Genomic DNA, 27,709 nt, shown 5'->3' on the forward strand with positions numbered 1-27,709 from the left:
TACTTAAACACCAAGTCATTCATTCACCGAGAGGAACAGGTAACTAGAGAGACTCGGGACTGAAGAGGGGACGGTGACAATCAATAAAGACATTTCTTCCAGAGCAGGCAGGGGCATCTGTGCACTAAGCATATGACCTTCATTTAAAATACTTCTCGGGCGCCTGGGTGGCTCAGTCGGTGAAACATCACCCTTCTGCTCGGGTCATGATCCCAGGATCCTGGGATCGAGTCCCGCATCATGGGGCTCCCTGCTCAGCAAGGAGTTTGCTTCTTCCTCTGCCCCCCACCCCCCCCCCCCCGCCGCTTGTGCGCTCTCTCTCTCTCAAAAATAAATAAATAAATAAATAAAAATTTTTTGAAAATATTTCTCAAATTACGGGTGCCTGGGTGGCTCAGTCAGTTAAACGTCGACCCTTGGTTTAGGCTCAAGTCATGATCTCACGGGTCATGGGATCAAGCCCCAAGTCAACAGGCTCTGCACTCAGCAGGGGGTCTGCTTGAAGATTCTCTCCCTCTGCCCCACCCCCACTTGCACCCACTCCCTCGTGCTCTCTCTAAAATAAATAAATCTTTAAAAATAGTAATAATAATAAATAAAATATTTCTCAAGATAAAAGCAAACAAACAAAAATATTTCTCTGGGAATGCAAGCTGGTGCAGCCACTCTGGAAAACAGTATGGAGGTTCCTCAAAAAGTTGAAAATAAAGCTACTCTACGACCCAGCAATTGCACTACTGGGTATTTACCCCAAAGATACAGATGTAGTGATCCAAAGCGGCACGTGCACCCCAATGTTTATAGCAGCAATGTCCACAATAGCCAAACAGTGGAAAGAGCCAAGATGTCCATCGACAGATGAATGGATAAAGAAGATGTGGTATATATATACAATGGAATATTATGCAGCCATCAAAAAAATGAAATCTTGCCATTTGCAACACGGATGGAACTAGAGGGTATTATGCTAAGCGAAATAAGTCAATCAGAGAAAGACAATTATCATATGATCTCACCAATATGAGGAATGTGAGAAACAAGACGAAACCAGAGAGGGAGACAAATAATAAGAGACTCTTAATCTCAGGAAACAAACTGAGGGTTGCTGGAGAGGAGGGGGGTGGGAGGGATGGGGTGGCTGGGTGATGGTCACTGGGGAGGATATGTGCTATGGTGAGCGCTGTGAATTGTGTAAGACTGTTGAATCACAGACCCGTACTCCTGAAACAATAATACATTATATGTTAATAAAAAAAAATTAAGAAAATATAGAATTAAAAATATATATATATTTTTCAAGGTAAAAATTCACACATTCATCTTATCCTAATTTTAGGAAACAGGAAGGCTATAAATTACATAAATGAAATCCATCTTTAATCCTTCAGCCAGGTGTTCAGGGAGTCCCATCATGGTGGAAAATAGAGAGAGGTCATGAAGTCTGTCCTCAAAGGGTCGTTGGTCCCACTGGGTTGGGGAGACAACACGAAGGCAGATAAAACAATTAGGAGACAATTACCAGGTCTGATTTGAGTTCCAAGGTGATTACTTATGGTCTGATTTGAGTTCCAAGGGTAAGATTTCAGGAAAAAAAAGAAGGGTCCAGTCACCAGTTCTCTGATACCTGGAGCCAGGCAGAGGAGGAAGCTGTAAACCAAACATTCTCTCCTTTATCTCTAAGTGTATCTTCTCCATCAGCAAATGGATTTCCTTTCAGGCAGTTTAAGACCTTGTGGGTCAGGGCTACCTGCCCAGGCTCGGCCAGAAGAGAACAAAGGAAACAAATCAGGTCACCCATTACCCCGCCCTTCTCCCCAGGAGAGTCCCTCCTCGAACACAGAGAGTGACAGTCACTGCAACGAAGCTGCATGGAGACGTGTTTATAAACACCAAGTCCGAAACCGCCAACCCAGACAGCTTTCCTCCTTCAGCTCCAGAGAAAGGTTGGGTCGTGCCCCTTCCTGCTCAGGGCAATGTCCACAAGAGACAAGATGCTCTCACAGGGAAGATTCGACCCTCCTGTGACCCCTGGTCAGTTTCTTTCTCTCGTTTTTTTTTTTAAGATTTTATTTATTTGACAGAGAGATTGAGCACAAGCAGGGCAGCAGGGGGAGAGGCAGAGGGAGAGGGAGAAGCAGGCTTCCCGCTGAGCAGGAAGCCCACAGTGGGGCTTGATCCCAGGACCCCAAGATCAAGACCTGAGCTGAAGGCAGCCGCTTCACCAACTGAGCCACCCAGGCGCCCCGTCCCCTGGTCAGTTTCCATCATGCCCATCACATCATTTACTGGTCTCGATCACGGCTTTTGTAAATTCCCTGCAAACGTTTATTTAGTCTAGCCTGTCAGAAGGCAAGAGGAGAACCTGGCATTCCAACAACCACGCCAGGAAACTCACGTGTGACCTTGGGTCCTGTCTTAGCGCTGCAGGGCGGGACGTGATCCCTGTTCTCCCAGCTCTTGTCTAGCGTCCATGCCATCTCCCAGGGCAACCTCACCTGGGAGGGTCTCCTCTGAACTCATACTGAAAAGGTCTTGAACATGACCTGCCTGCACTTTCTTCAAGGATAGCTGACAGATAAGGAAATGGAGGCCGAGAAATCAAGCAAGGTGGCCAAGATTGCCCAGGGACCTGAACAGAGATTGAACACCAAAAACCCTGCTCCTCACACTCGAGGCAATCGTGTCTCCCATCACTAGAATATGGCTTCTCAAACTGGCCAGTGGAAGCCGGCTCAGAGCGCTGAGGCCTATCTGTAGGAGTATGAAGGTCCTGGGAAGAACCAAGGCCACAAAGGCTGATGGAGATCTATAAACCTGTAAGCCAGGGAGGTGCCCCAGAGACCAATTGCATGTGCCCTCCTGGTGGGCCTACCCCCATAAGCAAGGCGCCTTGTGATCTACACCGAGCAGGCCCCTGCCTCCACAGGCTGGCCAGCCCCACTTCCAGCGCTCAGAACCAACCTCCAAGATCCTGGACCCCTGGCCACCCTACGGGTGCACAGCCAATGGAAATGTAAGCAGAGGGGCAAATGATTTGAGGAACACTCTTCCTTTCTTATCTGCTCACCCTTCAAGGCCAAACCTTGTAAACACAGAGTACAGTAGGTCTGGCTTGATTCCTGAGTAATAAACTTAGGGGTTAAAAAAATAAATGATGACTACTAACTATCAAGAACCAGAAACAGGACTTAACAGTTCTGGCCCCAGGTCAATCACAGCGCCACTGACTTACACCCCACAGAGCACACTACCATGGCTAATTGCTCTCCAGATGGTGGCTTGTACTTTTCCAGGCAGAATCTCATCTCCCCGAGCCTTGCCTCACCTTTCTACAGCTCTTTGTGTTTTCCCAACGTCCTCTCTGTGTGCAGAGGGCTTTGCAACACCTCCAAATTTACGGCCACCTACAGATTTAATTAGCAGACTGTTTACTTCCCCCCTCAGTCTTTGGAATATCTTAAGTAAAACCAGGCCTCCATTGAGCCCATGGGTACTCCACCCTGGGCCTCCGTCCAATCAGCTCCCCGGTGGAACAGTGTTTGCCCAGCTCCAACCCTGGGTCTGGCCCTTGTCCAAGGCAAGTCTGTGCTGAGCCAGCCACCAGGTACCACGTGAGGGCCTTCCACCCCTGGGGCCGCCTGCACGAGGAGGGTATGCCGAAGGAAGGGCAGAGGTGGGCAAAGAAAAAGCTAAAGTGACGCTCAGTCGAGGCAAGGCTTTGTTAGAAAAATAAAGGGTACAAACAGGCCAGGTGAACACACGTTTTTCAGGACTTCTCCATGTAATCCATACCTTAGAGGAAGGAAAAAAAGAAGAAGAAGAAAGCAGTATGGAAAGAAAGAGCGCAAAAGAAATGGAAAAAGTGGGACCAGAAGGGGAAAGGGGGCAGGAGGGAGGGAAAGAGGATGATCTGCTTTTTTTTATTAACCACTAACTCTATCAATTAACAGACACAAACCGAAGGTGCATATTAGGCGCAACAGTACAGGAGTTTTGCTTGTTTTTTTTTTAAGTAATCTGTACACCTAACATGGGGTTCAGACGCACAACCCCAAGATCAAGAGTCGGATGCTCTGCCGACTGAGCCAGCCGGGGGCCCCAACAATACCGAAGTTTAGAAAAAATAAAGCAAGATCTCTCATCACAAGAATTTTGGCATCTACCAGGGGAAACAAGTCAGCAACCAACAGCAAGGGAAACTAATATGAAACCAACATGCAAACAGGCATATCATTCATTCTGCTGCAGAGCCATTTAGGGATGCAGAGACTAGCAAGTTACTCTGGCTAAGGAGCAGGAGTAGAGAGTCCACAGAAACTCGTCCCCCACCACCACCACCAACTAAACCAGGCAGGTCTCCGAGGCCCACCCCCGAGCAAGCCCAGCACTGACACGTCATTACAGGTAGGACAACCAGCATATGAAATCTCACCTTGGTAACACTGTGGCCCCCCACCCTTCGCAATGCTACAGCTTGTATGCACTGTGATTAATTCTTCCTAAACTATTCTGGGGTTTTATGACTACTCGTTTCTTTATTCTTAAGCTTTGAAAGTGGAGTCAAACAATTAAATATGTGGCGCTATTATTATTCATAATGGGTGCTAGATATCATGTCTACCTGATCATCCAAATTTGCCTAACTTAATTTTGCTGCAATGAAAATTCCTCTGACTTTCCCAGGACCTAGATAGGAAAACTCATTGTTTTGGAAATCGCCCCCCCTTTCGCTTGTCATTCTCTCCACACCCTGGCTTCAACATGCTTTGCAAGGCCTGTCAGAACTAAGAGATTGCTCAAATAAGAGAGAACTCACCCACTCTGGCAGGTTATCTCAGGAAAATAAGTGGGCAATCATTCTCTAGGGCAAGGCTGGCTAATAAAAATGTAACTTCACATTTTCTGGTAGCTACATTAAAAAAAAAAAGTTTTTACTTTTTAGGACAGGGCGCCTAGGTGGCTCAGTCAGTTAAGCGTCGGACTCTTGATCTCGGCTCAGGTCATGATCTCAGGGTCGTGAGATCAAGCCCCGCGGGTAGTCAGCTTCAGATTCTCACTCTCCTTCCCCCTCTGCCCCTCCCCTGCTTACGCGTGCACGCTCTAAATAAATAAGTAAAAAGGTTACATTCAATTTAATAACCTATCGTATTCAACCCAACATATCATAAATATTATTTCAACACAAGTCAGTACAAAAGGTATTGAGGGGCGCCTGGCGGGCTCAGTCTGTGGAACATGTGACTCTTGACCTCGGGGTCGTGAGTTCGAGCCCCATGTTGGGTGTAGAGATTACTCAAATAAATAAAGAAATAAGCCAAAAAAATGAGTAATTTCTACTTTAAAAAAATGTTTTAATTAAAAAAAAAGTTACTGAAGAAAAAGTTGCTGAGATGACTTACATTCATCTCTTTCTTCTTAAGTCTTTGAAACCGGGTCTCTAGTTCACGCTTACAGCACGTCCTAACTCAGACATTTCAAGGGCTCGGCAGCCACGTGTGGCTAGTGGTCTCCACAGTGGGCAGTACCGCTAGAACCCCTCCGACTGTAAGTGTGGCCAGGAGGCTATGAAGTTCAACAAGGAGTTTGCCAAGTGAGAGGGATTCCTGATCTTGTAAATGCCCAGTTTTCAGGACGTGCTGAGCTTTCCTCGCACAAAGATGCCCTTTGGTCTTTGGGAAAGAGCTGCCCCGAATCAGGAGAACCTCTCCACGGTACTGAGTTTCGGATCCAAAAACCTAACACCCTCAATATAATGGAAAACACAAGATATTTATTGAGTACCTCCTAAGGAAGAAAAACCATGCTAGGGGCTGAAACGAAAACGTGTCCAAACTCACTATTAACGTCTAAGCCCCCAAGACGCTGGCCAGGGGATGTTTTCCTTTTCGGAGCCCCGTGCCTTATTAAAAAGTCATTAAATCTCAGTGCCTGCCATCGGGAAGGCAAACATCTTTAACTACAGGAAACCGAGTCCCTGAGTTCATGGCCGGCCCTGTTCTAAATGCCAGGATAAACCGAAGAATCCCAAATCAGCACGTAGGAACCTTCATTTCTGCCTGCCCATCACTGGAGTCTTCACCGTCCCAAAAACCCTAAAGGAATAATCACTGTTAGGGTATCTGCAGTGCTTGACATTTTCTTCTCGATGTCTCTGTTGCTCTAAGTTGACCCGGGAAGTTCGCGCTAACCCAACTGTTTCTCCTTTCACCTTAAAACGAAAAGTATTTCAATATTCTTTTTTTTTTTTAAGATTTTATTTATTGGGGTGCCTGGGTGGCTCAGTCGTTAAGCATCTGCCTTTGGCTCAGGTCATGATCCCAGGGTCCTGGAATCGAGCTCCGCAGGGAGCCTCCTTCTCCCTCTCCCACTCCCCCGCTTGTGTTCCTTCTCTCACTGTGTCTCCCTCTGAGAAACACAGGTCTCTGAGAGAGCTCAGGTCATGATCCCAGGACTGCTTTGATCGCTCGTGGGGCCCAGACTCTCCACACCTCCCCATGGGATCAGAATAGCCACCAGACCCGCATTTGCAGCTGACACGGGAGTCTGAGGTCCAGCCCAGGCACATCCCCACACTTGCAAGGACACTCAGGTCATTATTTATTCTTTTCCTGAGCAAGCATCAGATTGAAGGCCTCTGGGGAGCCAGCCACCAGGCCAGGAAGGGGGAGGACAGGCTCTAGAATGGACCTGCCCTCAAGAATTTCAGGGGCCCCCCAACAGATTAAAAGGAGACAATGGGTGATTATGCCAGCAGAGAAGAGCCTGGAAAGCTTTCTAGAGATAATGGTGCCCACCCGGAGCCTTAAAAAGTAGGCAAGAATAAACCAGAGGGGGAGAAAACACTATTCAAAAGGGGTCTGGGGCCGAGTTTCTTACCCAGGTGCCAAGCCCATTGGAAACATCTACAGGAATTAACTCGCTTACTCCTCACAATAGCCCTACCAGGTAGGTATTATCCGTGTCCCCATTTGACAGATAAGAAAACTGAGGCACGGAGCAAGATGATGCTGTTAGTAAGTGGCCAAGCAGATGATGCAAACCAAGCAGTACGACAACCACACCCCTGTACTAGCACGTGTGGGAGCACATTGTGTTTGTGGACTCCAAGAAGGGAGTTTAAACGCAAGAATGTGGGGCACCTGGGTGGCTCAGTCGTTAAGCATCTGCCTTCGGCTCAGGTCATGATCCCAGGGTCCTGGGATCGAGCCCCGCATCGGGCTCCCTGCTCCACAGGGAGCCTGCTTCTCCCTCTCCCACTCCCCCTGCTTGTGTTCCCTCTCTCACTGTCTCTCTGTCAGATAAATAAATAAAATCTTAAAAAAATAATAAAAAATAAAACAGAAGAACATTTGAACAGAGTCATGAGGACAATGGTGGACCACTGGTGCCCAGAAGAGCCCCCTACATGCGTCAAATTCAATGTCACATCCGGCGCTCTTTGATGCAGATACAGCCCCCTCCCTGCCCCGTTGACAGCTCCCCATCTGTGTCCACTTCGGGGTTGAGCGGCGGGCAAGGCCAGGGTAAGCGAGAGGTGAGGCAGAAGGGGCGGAGCAGGGTACATACACCAGGTCAAGAAGTTTGGGCTTCACCCAATGAACAATGGGGCAACTCGGACAGGTTCTAAACCAGGACTGACGTGATCAGACATGCATTACATGGATGGCTGACCTCCAGAGGGAAGATGAAATGCAAAGTAAAACACGGACGGAGGGGCGGGGGGAACCAGGAGAGTGCATCGGTCAGCTGGAGCTCCAGTAACAAAGCACCACAAACAGATGCTAAACAATGGAAATGTAGGTCTCACAGCTCTGGAGGCAAGTCTAAAATGAAGATGTGAGCAGGGCTGTGCACCGTCCGGAGGCTCTGGGGAAGACTCCTTCCCATCTCATCACCCAGGAAGGTTCTGGGGTCTCAGCACGTTCTGGTTCTGGATCTGAGTGCCGGTTACACGAGTACACGGTTTGTACGAATCCATCAAACTAGACACTTCCAATAAGGTGCACTTTTCTGTACGCGTGTTGCATTTCCATTTCAATAAATGAGCACTTACATTCACCAAGGTTGGTAAGTAACTTCCTGACTGCAAAACACAGGTGAGATCGCCCCGTCTACAAAGCTCTCCTGCCTGATGATGTCGATGATTCTAAGGGCAATGACACGGAATGCTGTTGCCATGCAAATTCGCATCCAGGACTTCCACGGAACAAGGTCCATGCATAACATGCTTTAAAAGCCCATCTTGTTTCCAAAAAGAAATGTGCATACAGCAATGTTCTGATTAGTGCTGCCTTTGTTTCGAGAGAGTGGGCCTCCATTGTCAAAGGCTGAAATCTTAGCTGCAAGCAGGAAAGGGGAGTGGGGAGGGGTCCTGGAAAATATTTTTATGCCTTTCTCACTGAAACCGAACACCAAAAATGGATTTTCCACAAGAAGCAGCAGGAGGAGGAAAAGGCTGCCTTAGCCTCCCGTGATGGCAACACCAGAGTTAAACAGGTGTCCCAACAGGAAAAGGGCCCGTAAAAGGCAAAGCCAGAAGGCCTCGTGGCACTGGACACGTGCAAGGGTAAGGACTACAGACCTAAGTGGTCCCCAGACTCCCGGAGTCAGCCATACTTCGCCTCACACACGCTTAAACCTTTTGCCTTCAGAAGCACACACACACCACACGTATAAAACCTCTCAACAGGAAATTTCTTCCATTCTTAAATGGCCTGGCTCTGAGCTATTGGACTGCATGAAATGAGAGGAGAAAAGCGAATGGGTCGGCTGTTCCACAGTTAACAGTCTGCTCGGTGGAACAGGGTCACGTGGGCACAAGGGGCTGCTCAGGAGAGGGACATAACCGAAAAGGGGGTGGGGAAGGTAGTGGCCTCGGATGGGGAGGTGAGGGGAATCAGCCAATCCCAGCCCCCCACCACTACCACTCCGAGCCACCCAGGTGCTGTCCTCAGCCGATGAGCATGGTTTTCGGGGATCCACATTGCGTGGCCTTGCTCATGCCATCTGCTCGCTCCGCTTCCCCACTTTCTCATCTGTAAAATGGGATGGCAATGCCCACCTGCAGGGACTTTTTAATGATTAACGTGTAAAGTAGCCCAAAGGCCCAGCACAAAGGAGAGGATCTTTAAAAGGTGGCTAGGATAATGGTCAGTCATAAACACCATTTATAAAGAAGTATTTAATTACTGACTTGTACAAAAAAAAAAAAAAAAAGGACAAAATGACTACTCATTCTTTGCCCAGAAGACAGCATAAAACGCAGGACTGTAGTTGATCTGCATGTCTCATGAATTCCCCAGAAAAGTTCAATAAGAAAAGCGCAAACGGGACTGAGACCCCGAAAATGAGAAGAGGTGGGGAAGTGGGGATAAAATCGCATTCTCTTCCCGCGTTCATTTTCAGGGGTAACAAAAGAGCACACGCTGCGTGACTTCAGCAACAGAAGTTTATGTTCTCACAGTTCTGGAGGCCGCAAGTCCAAGATCGAGGTGCTGGCAGCTTGCTTCCTTCCGAGGCCTCGCTCCTCGGCTGGCAGATGGTGGCCTCGTCACTGTGTCTCTCCTCTGTGCTCAAGCATCCCGGGGCCTCCTTGTGTGTCCACGGTCCCTCTTCTTCATGAGGACACCTCAGTCAGGTTGGGTTAGGGCCACGGGAACAGCCTCACTCTGACTTAGCCACCTCCTCAAGGGCCTCATCCCCAAATACAGTCACACTCTGAGGCCCTGGGGGCTGGGGCCTCAACATGAATTGAGGGGGAGGATACGATTCAGCCCATTTCACTTCTCGGCACCCAAGCTGGCCATGCCGAATGGGGTGTTCACAGAACTAAAGAATCCACGTGCTACGAAGGACAGACAAAGGAGCAGAGAAGTTGTGCTTGAAAAGAGCTATTGGAGTAAGATGGGGGAGGCATGACAGCCAACCGTAAACGCTTACAGGTGGAGGGGTTGACTTATCTCCCTCCCCCACCCCGCCTACACACACAGACCCCCACCCAGGGCAGGGGCACCAGTGGAAGATTCAGAGAGGCCGACCTCCATTTCCTGCAGGGAGCAACTTTCTAACAATTCACTTGCTCAGCCAAGAGCACGTTCTTCTGATTTGACTTCTGTGCCTTCCTCTGGGGTTAAAAAGGGCCAGTCGAACTTGTATCCATGTCACACCTAGAACCTGGGGGTGGGCACTGCTCTGGCTTCACGCCACCAAGGGACCACACAGGGTCTGCCTCAGGAAGGGACGTGGTTTCACCACGGTCACCCAGCTCATCGGAGTCGGCGTGGGCGGCTGAAGCCAGGCTCTTGGATGCAGGGCGCCTGTCCTTCCCTTGGCTTCATAATGGGAACCACAACGAAGGCTCGGGTGACGTTCCTCAGCCAGGGTAGCACAGAGAAGACTCCTGGGTTGGAGGGCCTTATCAATCCTTCTGACTCTAAAATCCCAGTCTAGAGGCAACCACATTGGAAGGGCAGGAAACGGTGGGGAGAAACTCCCAAGGAATGACTCTCAAGAGTGATGTCAGCCGCAATCCAACTGCATGACATTCTAGAAAAGGCAGAACTATGGAGACAGTAGAAGATCAGTGGCTGCCAGAGGCAAAAGGGTGAAGGAGAAATGTATAGGCCAAGCATGGGGGATATGTGGGCCAGTAGAACTATTCTGTACAATACTTTAATGGTGGATGGACATCATTATCTGGCTGTCCAAGCCCAGAATGTGCAACACCAAGAGCGAACCGAAATGTAAACTATGGACTCTGGGTGACCATGAGGCCTCAGTGCAGGTTCATCAAGGGTAACAAACATAACGTACCACTCTATGGGGGATGCTGATTACAGGGCAGGCTGTGCGCGTGGGGCGGGACAGGAGGTGTATAGGAACTCTCCGAACTTTCTGCTCAATTTGGATGTGAACCTAAAACGGCTCTAAAAAAAATAAAGTCTATAAACAAAATTAACAAAAACCAGCCCACAGCAGGTTACCTACAACCATGTCACCAGCCTGTGCCTCAGAAATCTTAAGGGTGCACCCCATTCACCTTCTACACTTTTGGTTCATAAAGTCAGACGCAGGAGGCTGGAAGCGAGGAAGACCTTCTTCAACCTCACCATCTCACACAGGAGGAAGCCAAAGGACGCTGTTCCTTGTTTTATTTTGTTTGTTTTGTTCAAGGGTGTGTTAAGGATTTAAAAGATAAGCCCATGACAGTGTTGCCTAAAAGTTTAAAACAATGTTCAAAATAATTAACACAAAAAGTTCAGCCCTCCCGAAAGCAAAGAAAGAGAGATTCAATTAACAGTAACGAAATAAATGATTAAGACCCAGTGCTGGCTCAGCTGTGGTGAGTCCAATATACTCATATATATGAACAGATCAAGACTTCTGGAAGGCAGTTTGACAATTCAAATTAACAGCCATTTTTTTTAATTTATTTATTTAGTTATTTGACAGGGGGAGTGGCAGGCAGAGGGAGAAGCAGGCTCCCTGCTGAGCAGGGATAGTCATGTTTTTTAAAATGTTGTGTTTAATACAAATACCACATCCTGGGAATCTATCCTGAGAAAAATAAGTTTTAAAAAAGAAAGAAAAAAAGCAGTATATACATAAGGAACTTCAAAAAAAATTTTTTAAATAGTGGTAAAAAGCCACAACATAAATATTCATTTATAGGAAAATGGTTACATAAATGATCAGCTCGCTGGAATGTGTGATCATCATAAATGACAAGCTGGGGACGATGAAGCCAAACTGCACATGTCGACAATGCAGTGTTATGTGAAAAGAAACAAAATACAAAGCTGTATCTAAGCAAGAGTTACAAATACGTAAAAAGGACATGACAATGATGGGTAAGAAGGAACAGAGAAAACCAAAAGCAACCAACATGTTCCTACAGTAGGAATGTGGGAGAATGTCTCCTTTTAAATGTACTTGATTGTTCCTACAATCAACATGCAGTAAATAAAAATACATTTTATTTTTTTTATTTAATTTTTTTGAAGAGGGAGGGGCGGGGGGTGGAGAGAGAGAGAAAGAGAGAGAATGCCAATATCCAACGCAGAGCGCGATGCAGGACTCGATCTCACGACCCTGGGATCATAACCTGAGCCGAAATAAAGAATCGGATGCTTAACCAACTGAGCCACCCAGGCACTCCAATAAAAATACACTTTAAAGAACAATCTGGGGGCGCCTGGGAGGCTCAGTCGTTAAGCGTCTGCCTTCGGCTCGGGTCATGGTCCCAGGATCCTGGGATTGAGCCACGCATCGGGCTCCCTGCTTGGCGGGAAGCCTGCTTCTCCCTCTCCCACCCCCCCGGCTGTGTTCCCTCTCTCGCTGTGTCTCTGTCAAATAAATAAATAAAATTTTTAAAATAAAATAAAATAAAGAACAATCTGATCTGTTTGCAATGCGAAGTCCCTTTAGAAGCCCGATGTTTGCTCAGGTCTACCCGCAGCCACTGCCCAGAAAAATAGTTTGAAAACACCAAAGCAGAGGTCTGGACCCTTATCAGATCTCAACCAGCAACGTGTTCACTTTCCCTGGAACCAGTCGCCTTCATCTGTCCCTCTGTGGTCACGTGCAGTGAACATTATGCCCTCAACCCTATACCCACCACAAACCTCGAACCAAGCTCTAAGGCACCCCCTCTATGAAGATCCCCTTTCCACTCTCTGTCTCCCTCTCTGCTTGTATTCCTGAGTAACCCTAGCTCCCAGCCAAAGTGCATTCTCCTAAGACCACACACTTCCTCCCCTCACTGTTTTCCCTGCCCCCACCGCTCACTACCACCCTTAGACCTTCCAGGATTTTCTACAAATACTTCCAGTACCCAGGCACAAATTCTTCCCCATCTACCTGCAGGCTAGGTCCTGGGCTGCCCAGCCCTAAGCTCCAGTAAGCCTTAACTGTAAGCCCAGGTCCCCAAGAGCTCACTTTGCAATCAAAGGCGTATCGGCACAAGGCTCTTAGATTTGGGGTTTTCTAGTTTCTCTTTTTTCTCTCCTGGTTCCAAACTGCTTACCTGGTTGTTCGCTCACTGCTATGGACTGAATGTCTGCATCCTCCAAAAACTCATGCGGTGAATACCTAATCCCCTAATCCATCCAGTGGGATGGTATTTGGAGCCTGGGTCTTTGGGAGATAATTAGGTTTTGATGAGGTCGTGAGGGTAAGGTGAGGGTAAAAGCCCCTCGATGGAACTGATAAAAAGAAAATGAAATGTGGGATCTCCCTGAGTGTGCATGCACCAAGGAAAGGGTAAGATATGGTGAAGATATAACCAGGAGAAGAGCTCTCACCAAGAATCCAACCATGACAGCACCCTGATCTCAGGACTTCCAGCCTCTAGACCAAGAGAAATAAATGTTTGCTGTTTAATCCACCCAGTCTATGATATTTTGTTATACAGCAGCCTGAACTAAGACACCAACCCACCCATCTTTCCCCTCAGAATGCAGGCTGTCTAATTTTGGCTCCTAATATAGCATCAGATTCATCCTGGCTGTAGACCACTTACCAACAACTAAGAGACACCTTCCTCTTGCCAGTGGGTCCTCACAAAATTTGCCTGTCTGTCACTCATCTCTCCTGAGTACAGACGTTTTTTGCTTTGGGCTTATCTCTTAGCTGCCACCCTCCATGGCCTGCTATCTTGGCAAAGACCCATGCACCGTGCATATATCCTGACTGCTGATGGCGTAAATTGGGGGCAAGTTTATCTAAACATATATCAAGCTCCTCCACAGCAGTGCTGTGACCAAAGCCACAATAAATTTGGTTGAGACCCTACCTTCAAAGAGTTTGCGGTCCAAGAAGAGTTCACTGAGACACAAGGTAGACTATGAGAACACATCTGAAAGAGCCATTAGGCATTAGGACACCAAGGAAACTGCATGAAGACAGCCGATTTCAACCAGACCTGGAAGAAGAGAGGCAGATCTGACAAGCAAAACTGGGAATAGTCCAGATGCAGAGACCATGTGAGCAACAAACAGGAAGGAAGGAAGGAAGGTAGGAAGAAGGAAGGAAGGAAGGAAAAAGGATAGGATAGGATAGGATATAACCCAGAGCAAAAGGGACTTCTGTTTCATTGGCTCAAACCATTTGAGAAAAGAGTCCTGAGAGATGAAATGGAAAAAGCAGGGCTGGGACCTAAGGGCCTTTGAAAGTTTGAACTCGGGACACCTGGGTGGCTCCAAGGAGCCTGCTTCTCCCTCTGCTTGCTGCTCCCCCTGCTTGTGCTCACTCTCTCGCTGTCTCTGACAAATAAATAAATAAAATCTTTAAAAATAAAAAAAAAGTTTGAACTCATGTTGACATAGGGGTACCTGGCTGACTCTGCCCCACGTTGGGCACAGAGCCTACTTTGGTTGGGTGGTTGGTTGGTTGGTAGGTAGGCAGGTAGGTAGAGCCTACTTTGGTTGGGTGGTTGGTTGGTTGGTAGGTAGGTAGGCAGGTAGGTAGAGCCTACTTTGGTTGGGTGGTTGGTTGGTTGGTAGGTAGGTAGGTAGAGCCTACTTTGGTTGGGTGGTTAGTTGGGTGGTAGGTAGGTAGGTAGGTAGAGCTTACTTTGGTTGGGTGGGTGGGTGGTTGGTTGGTAGGTAGGTAGGTAGGTAGAGCCTACTTGGTTGGGTGGTTGGGTGGGTGGTTGGTAGGTTGGTTGGTAGATAGGTAGGTGGGTGGGTAAGTAAGTATGGAAATAAGTAAGTAAGTAAATAAGTAAATAAATAAATAAATAGTAATAGACTCACGGTGACACATCAGCTTTCGGAAAATTTAACGTCTTAGCAGTAAGTACACATCCATATTGCATGTCCTTCACTGCTTTAAACAGTCTAATGGAGTACTGCTTGGACACTCTTGTGGGCCCCCCCCAAAAAAAAAGACGTGTTTAAGTCCTAACCACTAGCACCTATGAATAGGACCCTATTTGGAAACTGGGTCTTTGCAGATAAAATCAAGTAAGGATGAGGTCATATGGGTTTAGGATGGGCCCTACACCCAAGAGCTGGTGTCTTTCTAGGAGACAGAAGGAGATCTAGACACAGACACACAGCCACAAGAAACGACTGCTGTGTGAAGGAGCAGGCTGAGATTGGGAGTCATACTGTCACAAGCCTAGGAACACCTGTGGCCAGTAGAGGCTGGAAGAAGAAAAGACCCTTCCCTACCAGCCTTTGGACAGAGCGTGGCCCTGCCAACACCTGGATTTTGGACTTCTAGCAACCAGACTATGAGAGAATACATTTCTATTATCTTAAGATACCCAGTTTGAAGGACTTTTTGCAGCAGCCCGAATTAAACTTGACCTCAAAATCATCCATGCTTTAGGACCCTTCAGAGAAGATGGGACAGTTCATGAACAAGGAGGCAATCCTAGGGAAAAAACCGAGGTCAAGAGGCACAACCATGTTTGGAACTGTGGATGTAAGCCCACTCTGGGGAAGGATTCTAAAGAAAGGGATGCAGGCAACACTAGAAAGTCAACAACTTTCTAATAACTGAGGGTCTGGGTTCAATCCTAGCCTGAAAGGATCCATCAACAATGGGGCTAATCCTTCCATTGATATTTAATCACTGGGCTTCTTGGAAGCCCTACAGGCTTTCTCATCTTTGCTCATTCCGGCCAGAATCCACAAATTCTTTATTCTTCCCATTGTCCTCATTGTTGAGAGGAGCATTTAGCTATTAATCCCCATGTGTAAGTGGATTACGGGACAAGACAATATGATTTGGGAGATTAAGTTCCCACTGGCCACCACCAACCCAAAGCTGAATGTGGATTTAATTAGTGCAATTTTACTGATTATCAGAGGAACCCCTACTCACTGCAAAAGCTTTCATAAGAAAGTAAGAATCCCCCTTAATCTCAGTACTGAAAGATATTTATTGTTGGTATTTTGGCTATACGGTTTTCACTGTTGGTACCTGATATAATTAAGAGAAATACTTTGTAATTAAAGGGGGGGAAAAGCACCGATGAGGAGATATTTGGGAAGAACCACTGTGACAGACCAAAAAAGGCAGGGGGGAGCCCACAGACTGGGAAAAATGAAAAAGGATGAACCCAGGTAATCAAAAGCCATTAACGATTTCAACACTGCTAGATGTCAGAAATTTTATTCAAATTAAAGGAGGAAGTTCAAAGATCTGACTAACAGAGGCTGTTGCAATACTCAGGGTATCAAACTATCCAACCTGACGCATGTCCTAATTAAGCTCACCATTCCTGAATTCCAGAAAGTAACTTCTCCAAAAGGAAAAACTGCACCTTAATATTTCCTTGAGAGATTTCCATGTTCCCTCGAATCACGCATAGGTTTGCTAGCAACCCTAACATAGGAACCAAGACCATATCTTATGCTCCTGGAACCAGGCTCCCTGAGCCCCGGGACTCTTAGCTGTCGTGGCTGTGGGCTGAGCCCCCAAATGTTGGGGTGGGGGAGCTGGCTCCATGCGCCCCTAATAAAGTCCAGGCACTCTACATTGCTAGATGCTCGTTGCTTAGGAGGCCCGTAAATTCACTTTTCCTGACTTGGATGGGACTCAGAACTGCTGTATCACAGGTTGAGAAGACATGGACTACCACAGTTAAAATTCAGAAGTCGTCAGTGAGGGATAATTTTAGCCCTTCTCACTCTAATAAGCCGTTAACTAGTCCTGCTGTAAAGAATGGGCCATTAACTTAGATCTCTAATGCCTTTGGCATGAAGACTCCAAGTTCCTAATGCTAACTAGCAATACTTATAAATCCGTCCATTTGGTTTTAACCCCATTTCCTCGAAGAGAGAGAAGGACATTTGGGTGTTCTTACTCAAAGCAAGCTGAAACCCCGCAACGACAGGCTCCCACAAATCTTTCTCTTTAAGGCAGTTTGAATGGTTTGCTACTATGGGTGGGATGCCCAGGACCAAGGCTGCAGGCAGATTCAATCCCCACATTAAGCATTAACTGTCGGGGTTGGGGGAGGGGAGGAGAGAAAAAAAACAAAACCCACAGGATGAATTTTTTAAATCTACTCGAAAACACTAGATTGTTGGGGTGTCAGGGTGGCTCAGTCATCTGCCTTCGACTTGGGTCCTGGGATCGAGCCCAGCATCCAGCTGCCTGCTCAGCGGGGAGTCTGCTCGTCTCTCTCCCTCTGCCCCTACCTGGCCCTCCGCACCCCCACTCGTGCACTCCCTCTGTCTCTCTCACATAAATAAATAAAATCTTTAAAAAAAAAAAAATAGATTGCTAAATTATTAGCTAAATGAAAATCAGCTATGAGGTTTTAATTTTATAATTACAATGCAATGTTAAAGTTCAATTGATATTTATAGATTGAAATGATAATTCCTAATCAGAGATTTCAAGATGAGATAATTATTCTAACATTCAAAAAATTTTTCTAAAATGTCACAGTGGATCTTGCCCCAGACTTTTCTTCCGAAAATGTTTTTAATGCTCCATGAACTGCTTAAGAGGAGTAACATTGTAATGATCAGACTGCAAATACTTTTCCTCCCATAACATTAACCACAGCAGAGTTAAGGGCTAAGGATGTGCCGTTCATAACACTGTTATTAGCACTATTCTGAAGTCATTAAGTGGGTGAACTTGCTCAAGCACTGAGAAGCCCAAAACCCCTGAAATTATTATCCAATTTTTTTTCTTGGGTTGCGGTCTTAATCTGTTTATTATCCAATTTTTAAAACCTTCTATCCTAGGAGCGCCTGGGTGGCTCAGTAGGCTAAGCATCCAACTCCTGATTTCCGCCCTGGTCATGATCTCAGGGTTGTGAGACTGAGTGCTGGACGTGGAGCCTGCTGAAGATTCTTGCTCCCTCTCCCTCTGCCCCTTGCCTCCCCACTCTCTAAAACAAAACAAAACAACAACAACAACAACAAAAACCTTTCTATCCTAAAAAGGATACCTTATTAATTTATTCCAGCTAAAATAATAACCAAAATAACCTGATGCCTCAGATTATTCATTATTAATCTGACAGCTTGTTTCCAAATATCTAGGAAACATAAGCTCCTTTCCCAAGTGAAGAAATTTAAATATGTGCTAATAATATTTGTGTCTTTTGAATGCAGGGTTTTTCAACCTCAGCACTACTGACTATGGACCAGATAATTCTTTCTTCTGGGGGACTGTCCTAGGCATCAAAGGGTATCAGCAACATCCCTGGCGTCCAGATGCCTGCTATCTCCTTATATCTAGATAGATACCAGTATAACCTCCCCAATGTGACAACCAAAAACATCTCCAGACATTGCCAAAGGTCCCCTGGCGAGCAAAACTGCCCTCAGTTAAGAACCTCTGTCCTAACATAACACAGTAAGAAATATCACCCAGCAGAAATTTAATGCCCAAAAGCTGATACCCAAAGACAGCTCACTTTCAAATCACTTTGCAAATATTTCCTTCATGTAGCTTTGGTAAATAAATAACTGAACCATACACACTTTGTTTTTGAAGTACACAGACTATTGCTCTTTTTTTAAATGTGAAATCAAAAGGAGCCAAGAATATTCAAGAAAGAAAAGACAGTCTCTTCAATAAATGGTGCTGGGAAAATTGGATATTCACATGTTAAAGAATGAAACTTGACCCCTCTCTCATACCACTCTCAAAAATTAACTTGAAATGCATTAAGGACTTAAATGTAAGACCGAAACCATGACACTCCTAGAAGAAAACATAGGAAGAAAGCTTCTTGACATGGGTCTTGGTAATGATTTTCTGGAAATCAGGTCTAAAAGCACAAGCAACAAAATCAAAAATAAAGTGGATCTCCGTATCAAACTTAAAAGCTTCTGCATAGCAAAAGAAACCAACAACAAAGTGAAAAGGCAACCTACAAAACAGGAAAAAGTATCTGCAAACCATCTATCCAATAAGGGGGGAATATCCAAAACATGTAAAGAACTCCTACAACTTAGGGCGCCTGGGTGGCTCAGTCGTTAAGCATCTGCCTTCGGCTCAGGTCATGCTCTCAGGGTCCTGGGATAGACAGCCCCGTGTCGGGCTCTGCTCAGTGGGGAATCTGCCTCTCCCTCTCACTCTCCCTCTGTGCTCTATCTCTCTCAAATAAATAAATGTCTTAAAAAAAAAAAAAAGAAAGAAAAAAAAGGACTCCTACAACTCAACAGCAAAACACCAAATAACCCCATTAAAAAATGGGCAAAAGATCTGAATAGACATTTCTCCAAAGAAAATACACGAATGGCCAACAGGCACATGGAAAGATGCTCAGCATCAGTCATCATCAGGGGAATGTAAATCAAAACCGCAGTGAGATGTCACCTCAACAACAGCCATCATCAAAAAGACAAGAGAGAACAAATGCTGGGCAGGATGTGGGGACATTGGAATCTTCACACATTACTGGTGGAAAGGTGAAATGGTGCAGCCACTTTGAAAACAATCTGGCAGTGCCTCAGAAAATTAAACATGGAATTACCATATGACCCAGTAATTCCACTCCTAGGTGTTTACCAGAAAAAAATTTTAAGTATTCAAACAAATATTTGTACGCTGATATTCACAGCAGTAACTATTCGCAAGAGCCAAAAGGTGGAACCAATCCAAAAGTCCATCGATGGATGAATGAATAAATAAAATGTGATGTATCCATACAGTGAAATACTACTGAGCAGTAAAAAGGAATTCAGACACACGCCACGACACGATGACCCTTGAAAACATGACGCTAAGCGAAAGAACACAGACACAAAAGGCCACATATTATATAATTCCATTTACATGTAATATCCAGAACAGGCAAATCTATAGAGACAGACAAATTCGTGGTTACCAGAGGCGAGGGGGAAGCATGGGGAAGGGAAGTGAATAAAAATGGGTACAGGGTTTCTTTTGGGGATGATGAAAATGTTCTAGAACTTATTATGGTGAGGGCTGCACAACTCTGTAAGTATACCAAAAACCACCGAATTGCACACTTTAAGGAGCTAAATTGTATGGTATGTAAATTCTATATGAATAAAGCTGTTATAAAAACAAAAGCAACCTAGGGGCTCCTGGCTGGCTCAGTTGGTAGAGCATGTGACTCTTGATCTGAGCATTATAAATTCAAGCCCCACATCAGGTATAGAGATTAAAAATGAAACTTAAAAAAAAAAAAATAGCAAGCTATAGACAAAGCATAGAAGACTTAATCATGCTTACAGAACACAATCTTACGATCCTGGTGGTGACGGAAGCTGGGGGTGTGGGGGGTGGGAGCTGAGATAAAGGACAGATCAGAGCACCAATATTCTCACTTTAGGGGAGGTTAAAAGTCAGTCTTCGGTTGACGAAGCTAAATTAGAGATCTATATAAGTAACAAAGCCTTGAAGAATAATCAGTATAAGAACTATAAATAAAACCATCAAAAATCTGGAGAAAGAAGGAAGGAGGTAAGAAGCAATAAATCAGCTAAATGGTCCTGCATCCTAGCAGGAAGTGGATAAATAAAAATGGTTAAGTACATTATTTGGAGATACAAAGACAACCACGAGAAGAACAAAAAAACAAAAAGGAACAAAAGTGATCATTTCTGGAGAGTACAGGAGTGGGCGGGAGCAGAAAGGGATGGGAACAAACGCTTTTTCATGTTAGCTTGCCTGTTCCAGGAGTTTGTTAATGTTATCCAGAATTATTTACACATTGTTTTTAGAAAGAAATCAAACTTGGCATTCCTGGAGTCTAAGAATATGGATGAAAGAAGAATATACTTGATGGCAGGGGAAAATAGTAGAACTGGATCATCATTGCTGAGTAAAAATTGTGGTTTAAGTATATTTCAGCAAAACTGACTCGAGTTTTATAGCCAGAGACTGCATCCCGATTAAGGCAAATGTGGAAATGTATGTTAGATCCTTAAGAGAACAAGAAACACGTACAAAGCCCCAGCCCTCTGAACGGCAGAGGGTAAGAATCATCCTACGGTCAGAGTCTCACCATGGCAAGAATATTCAAGAAGACCTAACAACGGTGGGATCTAAAGGACATTTCAGATGAAAGAAAGAGCAATATGGAATTCTCCCCCCACACACGCACAATGGACCTCTGTTTAAACACACATTAAACACAAAAGGGTGAAGGTCAACACACTGCTCACCTCCAGAACGCAGCAGAATTTGCCACCGGGAAAGTACTACCCATGGTTATTTCAAACATCATCAGAGTAACAACTTGGACACCTGGGACTTGATTCTGGACAGCTAAAGTAGGGCGCTTCTGAGGGTGTCAGATGATAAATCTGATCATGACACCAGGTAAGAGGCATGACGGAGCGTCCTCGGTACCCAGGGAGCTCAGGGCCTCGCCGGCATGGAAAGGGGCCCCACGCCCCGCAGGTATCAGAACCCAGGGGGCCTACAGCCTGCTAAGTGTGTTCACTTTCCAAGGACATCCTTGTGTCATGGGAGGAGATGGAGATACACATTTTGCAAAAAAAAAAAAAAAAAAAAAAGGTAAAAACTAACACATTACCTCAGTTGGGTCAGGCTCCTTTTAAGTCCCAAAACCCCAAAATCCACATAAGAAGTTCATGGCAAGAATAAACCCACAGTTCAGAGTCTCTAAAACACTGCCCCAAACTGGCTGATGAGTTCCAGAGGCTCCCAGCCCTGCTGGAAATCCTCACTTGCCCACAATTCAGCCAGTGCTCCGCACCCAGCCCAGGTGACAAGGTAGGGTCAAAAGAGATCTTATCCCCAGGATCTGAAGACGCCTTGAGATGGTCAGGCTTTGACCTGGAATCCTAAAGACATGGGAGGTCTCCAATATGGCTGGGGGAAAGGGGAGGCAAGACAGGCCCCCCCCCCACCGCCCCAGGCCCCTCAGACTCAACCTGCAGACATCAGGCCCACCACCACCCCCTTTCTGAAGAGCAAAAGGTAGACAACGCCATGGACTCCACGTCCAGGGTCCCAACAATTCCACAGGGCAAATTCCCGGACCCATTCTCGGGGCCCTAACCTCCCCCTCCCCCAGGGCTGACCTGGTGGCCTTCCAGGGCCATTATCACCTCTGCAGAGGACAGAGGAATCCAGGAACAGGAACCAGAATTGATCTCTGTTTACAAGGTTAGCAGCTCCTGGCCAAGGAGGAGGGAGGGAGGGTGGGGGGAGGGGGGTTCTGTTGGTCTTTAATAAAATCACGTTCTGGGAGGGCAAATACTGAGGTTAAATAATACTAGGTGGCTTTTTTGTTAAAATCCTCCTCCTTTGTAAATTCAAAGTGGCTCTGGGCAGAAAAACGTGCAATGCCTTTCATATCATACTGTGGTTTTGCTAGAGGGCTGCACCCAAGTCTCCCTTTAGGGAAAAAAACTTTGTGACAGCACCAAAACTCAAAGGGCCTTGGCCCATTCTGTAACTGACGATGCCCTCAGCTGAAAGAACCTTCCTCCCGGCGCCATCACTCTGTTCCACGTCCGACTCCTGTATCACGGCAATATGCTGCACTCCCCGCCCCCCCATTTCTGCTACCATTTCAATGAACTGAGACCCCACCTGCAGGGGAATGCGAGCCTCTGAGCTCAGCCTCAGCCCACTAGGGAGGCACCTCTTCACCGAGCAAAAGAGCTCCAAGGTCTTCTAGAAGACTCACACAAGCACAGGAGGAATCTTTCCGTAACCACAGTCTAGACCTTTATGAATTTCTTAACGAGGTCCCTGGAGATCCCAGGAACAGTGAAAGTCTTATGCCGGAGGGGGTGGGAAGGAAGGGACAGGAGGTGGGGAAGGGGCTGGAAGGAGAAAACCCACCTATTAATATCCCATAACTTTTACACTGGAGCATTGTTTTATTTTCAAAACACTCTGTTCCTGGCTGAGTACTGCTTTATCTTTCAGTGCCTCCTTTATTTAATCTTTTAAAAAAAATTTTTTTTTTCAATAAGTGATTTGGCCTACCATGATGAGAACTTTTCTTCTGAAACACAAGAGTGATTAAGTTTGGGATTGTAAAAAAACTGAAAAATTTTGCTGGGGCCTGTTCTTTCTGTTCCTATACTGAGAAAAATACAAACAAAAAAAACAGACACACTCAGAAACATACACTCTACCCATCTGCTTAATTTAGAAAGGAAAGTGTGTACGTATCTAGGCGCGCATGTCAGGTAGACACAAAAATGCACACACACGACCCCCGTGGAACAGTGTTATCGATACAAGAGTCCAATGGCTGGAGACAGTGAAAATAAGGATCTTTCTCTACCTGTGGTGTTCAGGAATCTGGACATTGCCCATAGGAACCAAATTCTCTTTCTGCCTTCCCACCTTCACCCCTCCTGCACGCTCAGGCAGCAGAACACCCTGACATCCCTGACTTCTAGTTGAGGTTTCAATGAGATCCCTATATTCTCACCTGCCTTCCTCATGTTTCCCAAAAGCCCAGTCTCACGAAATGTTTCTCCTGCAGACCGCAAGCTCCGTGTGGAGAGGAAAGAACCAACTGTTAACCAGCACACCCAGTAGGCCCACAGCAAAGCTCTGGGGAAGGGATTTCTGGCCAGGCGCTGCGGAAAGCCCACGGCGGGGGGGGGGCCACAAACTGCAGGAATTTTGGCGAATTTGGGGGTGGGGAGGAGACTGGACCAGAGCTGCCTTTCCTTTCATGTTTGGGGGGGCAGAGAGGAGAGGGAAGCTGGGAGGGAGAACTTGCAGAGGGAAAGGAGAGGAAGTCTTTGTCCCAGCTCTTCAGATGAGCATTAGAGAGGAGTTAAATTGTCAGCTAATGAGATTTCCGAACCACGTGCTCCCTTTTAAGTCGAGGCCCCCAACTGATTTGATCCCCCAACGGCAGCAGGGGACAGCATCCCTCGGGGGCCAGAGAATTCCCAGAACAAGTGCAAGAAGGCTCAGAATCATCACTAGGCGAACATTAAATAGGTTATCTCGTATGTTAATTGATATCTAGCAATAAGACTACTGGCTCTTTCTGTTTGCGGGAGTCACCTCCTTGGGGTGAACTGAGGCAGGCCCGGGGAGCAGAATGGCATCAGGAGCATTCCCTGGGGGTTCCTGCGCCCACTGGACAGCTGCAAGTCCCTCACCTGGTTTCTGTCTGTCTGTATGCTCTCCTGGGCCGGTTAAGACCCTGGAAGTCCACGTTCAAAGGACGGGTTCCTGGACCTAACTCAGTAATTTGCCCCCAGCAGCAAAGGGTGTTGAAACTGGAAACATTTTTTCCAATACTATCTTACTTTGTAGCCAAGCCTGAGATTGTCTCTTTTCAACTCTCTCATTTGGGGTTGTAGACGAGTTTTTCTTGCTTTTGTTTCTCCTGTATGAAACTGCCTTCTCTCTTTGCCTTAAAAAACATTCGCACTACGGGGCTGGTGGGGCAGAGAAAAAACAAGTCAAAACACATTGATGGCATTTTGAAGATACTCGATGAAATCAATTCTCCCCTTCTACCTTCCCTGGTTAAGTCCACAGCCTCCACCTTGGGTTTATTTCTCCTCTATTCAAAGATAATTACTTAGCAACTTTTGTGTTTACCAAACGCAAAGACAACCTCCCTGGCGGGGCGCTTTCTGACAGGATACAAAAGAGCATATTCTAGAAACCAAAGATTTACTAAACTTCTGCCACAAGACCGGGCTCAAATTTCACTTCTACCAGGAAGTGTTCCCTCCCTGCCTCCAGGTATCTCTTTGTTCAAACCTCCCTCCATCCCGGCGCTAATCACTTTGCTCGGAGGCCATTGGTTCACTTGGTTCACGGGCAACCGGGTCCCACCTGGACAAGTGTTCTTCCTCCAAGCCCAGGCCTGGGCCTCAGCAGTGCCTTCAGGAAGAAGGAGGAAAGCAGAAACAACCAAAACCTAATGGAAATTCAAACACATAAAAAGGACCTGAAAGCGATTAGATAACTGTAATTAAACCTAAGGCCAAGTAAAACAAGCCCTGTTTGAGGCTGAAAACAGTCCTTCAAGCTTTCTAAAATAAAACAGAAGCCAGGGAAGAACAGCAGAAAGGGGAAAGACAGCGGTCTATCCTCTATAATAGATTAACTAACTGGGAAACAACAGTCCAGTGTTTCATTTGTGGCAGTCAGTGTGCTAAACTGATGATTTTTATTGTTCAAACCCCCACCACCCCCAGCCTCCAACAAATGGTAATACACATTATCCCCACTTTACAGACTCGGAAACTGAGACGCAGGGAGACTAAGGAGCTCGGCCTGGATCCCTCGGTTTGTGAGTGATACTGAGCAGATCCTGGAACCCGAGTGCGTCTGACCTCAGCGCCCAGGCTCTCAACCTCTTCTCCAGCTCAAAGTGCACCAAGTCAGCACGCACGGGTAAGCCGATCGCTACCGCCCGGACTCAAGGATGCCCCACAGCTGCTCCGCGGGGCCGCGTGGGTACCAGAAAAGCGGGCATGGATTGGCCAGCGTCCCCAAGGGCTCGCGCGCGTCCTTCAAGACTTGCCAGCATGAAGGAAAAGGCAGGCTTGGAATCAACCTGGGCTGATCCGGAGGCAAGGACAGAGGATGCTACTGGGAGGGAGGTGAGCTTGGCTCGGTCAGCGCCCCGACGGCCGTCAATCTGAGAGAGAGCCCCCGGCCGGGACAAGGCGCCTCTGGGTGCACGGGGCCTAGGGGGGCGCCGTGCGCGGCGGGGACTGGGCGCGAAGGCGCCGTCTAGTCTTTTCCCTGCAGCATCTCTCCAGGAGGCCGGGGGAGGGGGCGTCACCTGACAGCACGCACCAACTTCTCCCAGCTCGGAGGGGGCGCGCGGCAGCAGCCTCGGCCGGGGGAGCGCAGCGCGAGGCTCTCGCCCAATGGCGAGGTCTGTAAACAAAAGCGGGCCCCACGCGGGTCCCCCACCGGGCGGTGAGCCGCGCGGCGCAGCAGCATCCGAGCGGCAGAGCCCGCGAGAGGGCGAGGCGGGGTCGGGATCGGGCTCCGGGACTCCACGCACAGCCCCCGGGAGCCCGCACCCGGACCAGTCATTGTCTGCGCGCGCGCAGAATGCCGCTTTAAATGCCTCCTCCCAGGTCAGCCGCGGGTCCCCGGCCCTGTGTGCCGGCCCCCAGGCTCTCCGCCCCGTTGTGTCCAGCCCCGAGCGCGGCGCGGATCGCCAAGGTGAGCGCCGGCAACGTCGCCGAAAACCCAGGCCTGGAGGTGCCCAAGTCAGGGACGGAGACACACACACAGACACACACGCGCACGCACACGCACGCCCTCCCCGAAGTTGATAAAAATCAGCCGATAAATACAAAGTGCGGCCGCCGCCGCAGGTCAGCGCCGACCTCCTGCTGCCGAGAAGACCGAATGCCAACGCCGTACACTGTCACTTTCATTCGGCACCCGGCACCTGGGCGCCGCTGGCTCGTCTCCCTCCCGACAGCTCCCTCGCGCGAGGGATGTCTCCTCTAGCCTCCCCTCGCTAGCTCCTCACCTTCCAAGTGTGTGAACACGAAAACAATACGAGTAAAGCCCAATCGGGGGGAGCTAGGACCCGCCGGGAGCCCCAGTGTGCGGGAGACCAGGGTCAGGACGTGCCCGCCACGGGCAGAGCGGCTCAGGGCATCCTCACCACGGTCCCTCGGGGCGGCTTCGGACAGCCGGCCCGCGCCCTCCAGACCCGCGGTACTCACCAGCGACGCTCGTCCCGGGTCTCCGCGACGGGGCCGGGGACAATGCGGAGACGCCGGGCTCCTGGGGCTGCGGGCGCCGAGGCGTTCGCGGCGCTGCTGAGCTGCGCGCCCGACGGCGGCGGCGCTGCTCGGCCCGGCCGCGCTCCGGCCCGCTCGCCGTCTGCCAATGAGAGCTGTCAGGGCGCCTCTGCCGGCGGCCTCGGGGGCGGGGCCACGGGAGCCCGTGGGAAACCGAGCTCCGATTGGGCCGCCTGACAATCGCTCCGCCTCCAGGCGGCCAATCAGAGGCGGCGGATGCAGGAGCGGGGCGTTCAGAGTTGGGCTGGAGAGTGACAACAGGAGCACGCTGGGTACCCGCGCTGCATCCCCCGCCGGTGGCGCCCGGCTGGAAGGATGCGGGCGCCGCGCGCTCCGGAGCTGCCACCCCGCAAGGCGCCGGCGGCGCAGCCTGGGGAGAGCAGGGAAAGGCAGCGGAGGCGCGGCGGGCTGGGGAACGGCGAGGGAGCCCCTAACAAAGCAGCTTTGGGAGGGCCGAGCGGCCCCCGCCTCCTCCGTCTATAGGTCGGCGAAGCTGCCTGTCACTCTGCATAGGTGGAGGTGGCCAATGACGTACAGAGAAGGAGCTCGAGTTGGCGCGCGCGCGCGGCTCGGCATCAGTGGGATTGGTCGGAGGTAAAGGATTTTCCTGCCACCTAAGGCTGAGAGGAAAGGGGAACGGAACGGGGGAGGGGAAGAACCAAAAAAAAAAACGTACCTGCGACACGTGGTCTGGCTCGGGAGGCGTGTGCCTGGCTCTAGAGGGAGACAGGAACTTTTTTACGAGAGGCAGGAAAACCCTAACGTAATCCCTCCCTGTGGATGCCGGGGGATGTTAGCGCCAACCGGGCTCCAGGTGGGGCACGGTGGCCTTAACCGAATCCTGGGGAGTCCTGGACTCCCGAGGTGACTCACCTTGCCCAGTGAGTGCACTTAAAATCACAGCGTGGGGCTTGGGCCTTACATTCACCTACCGGGCAGAGTACGGACTTGGGCAAGGTTCACATGGACCTCCCGGTCCCGTCTGTAAAATCCGATGCTTCTTGCCCTTTACCTTTCGCGAG

The 27,709-nt window shown here is 48.2% G+C and overlaps 1 protein-coding gene across 1 annotated transcript in view; it reads right to left on the reverse strand.

Annotated features, from left to right (window-relative positions):
- TIAM1 (TIAM Rac1 associated GEF 1) overlaps positions 1-26,745 on the reverse strand; it is a 374,369-nt gene extending 347,624 nt beyond the window's left edge. The window contains exon 1 of the mRNA XM_081799219.1: positions 26,610-26,745. The gene's annotated coding sequence lies outside the window, so the exon portion shown is untranslated. The remainder of the gene's footprint in view (positions 1-26,609) is intronic.
- Between the last annotated feature and the right edge of the window lie 964 nt (positions 26,746-27,709).

Source organism: Leptonychotes weddellii, chromosome 1 (assembly GCF_054177405.1).
Source record: "Leptonychotes weddellii isolate Sample4059 chromosome 1, ASM5417740v2, whole genome shotgun sequence".
NCBI lineage: Eukaryota > Metazoa > Chordata > Mammalia > Carnivora > Phocidae > Leptonychotes > Leptonychotes weddellii.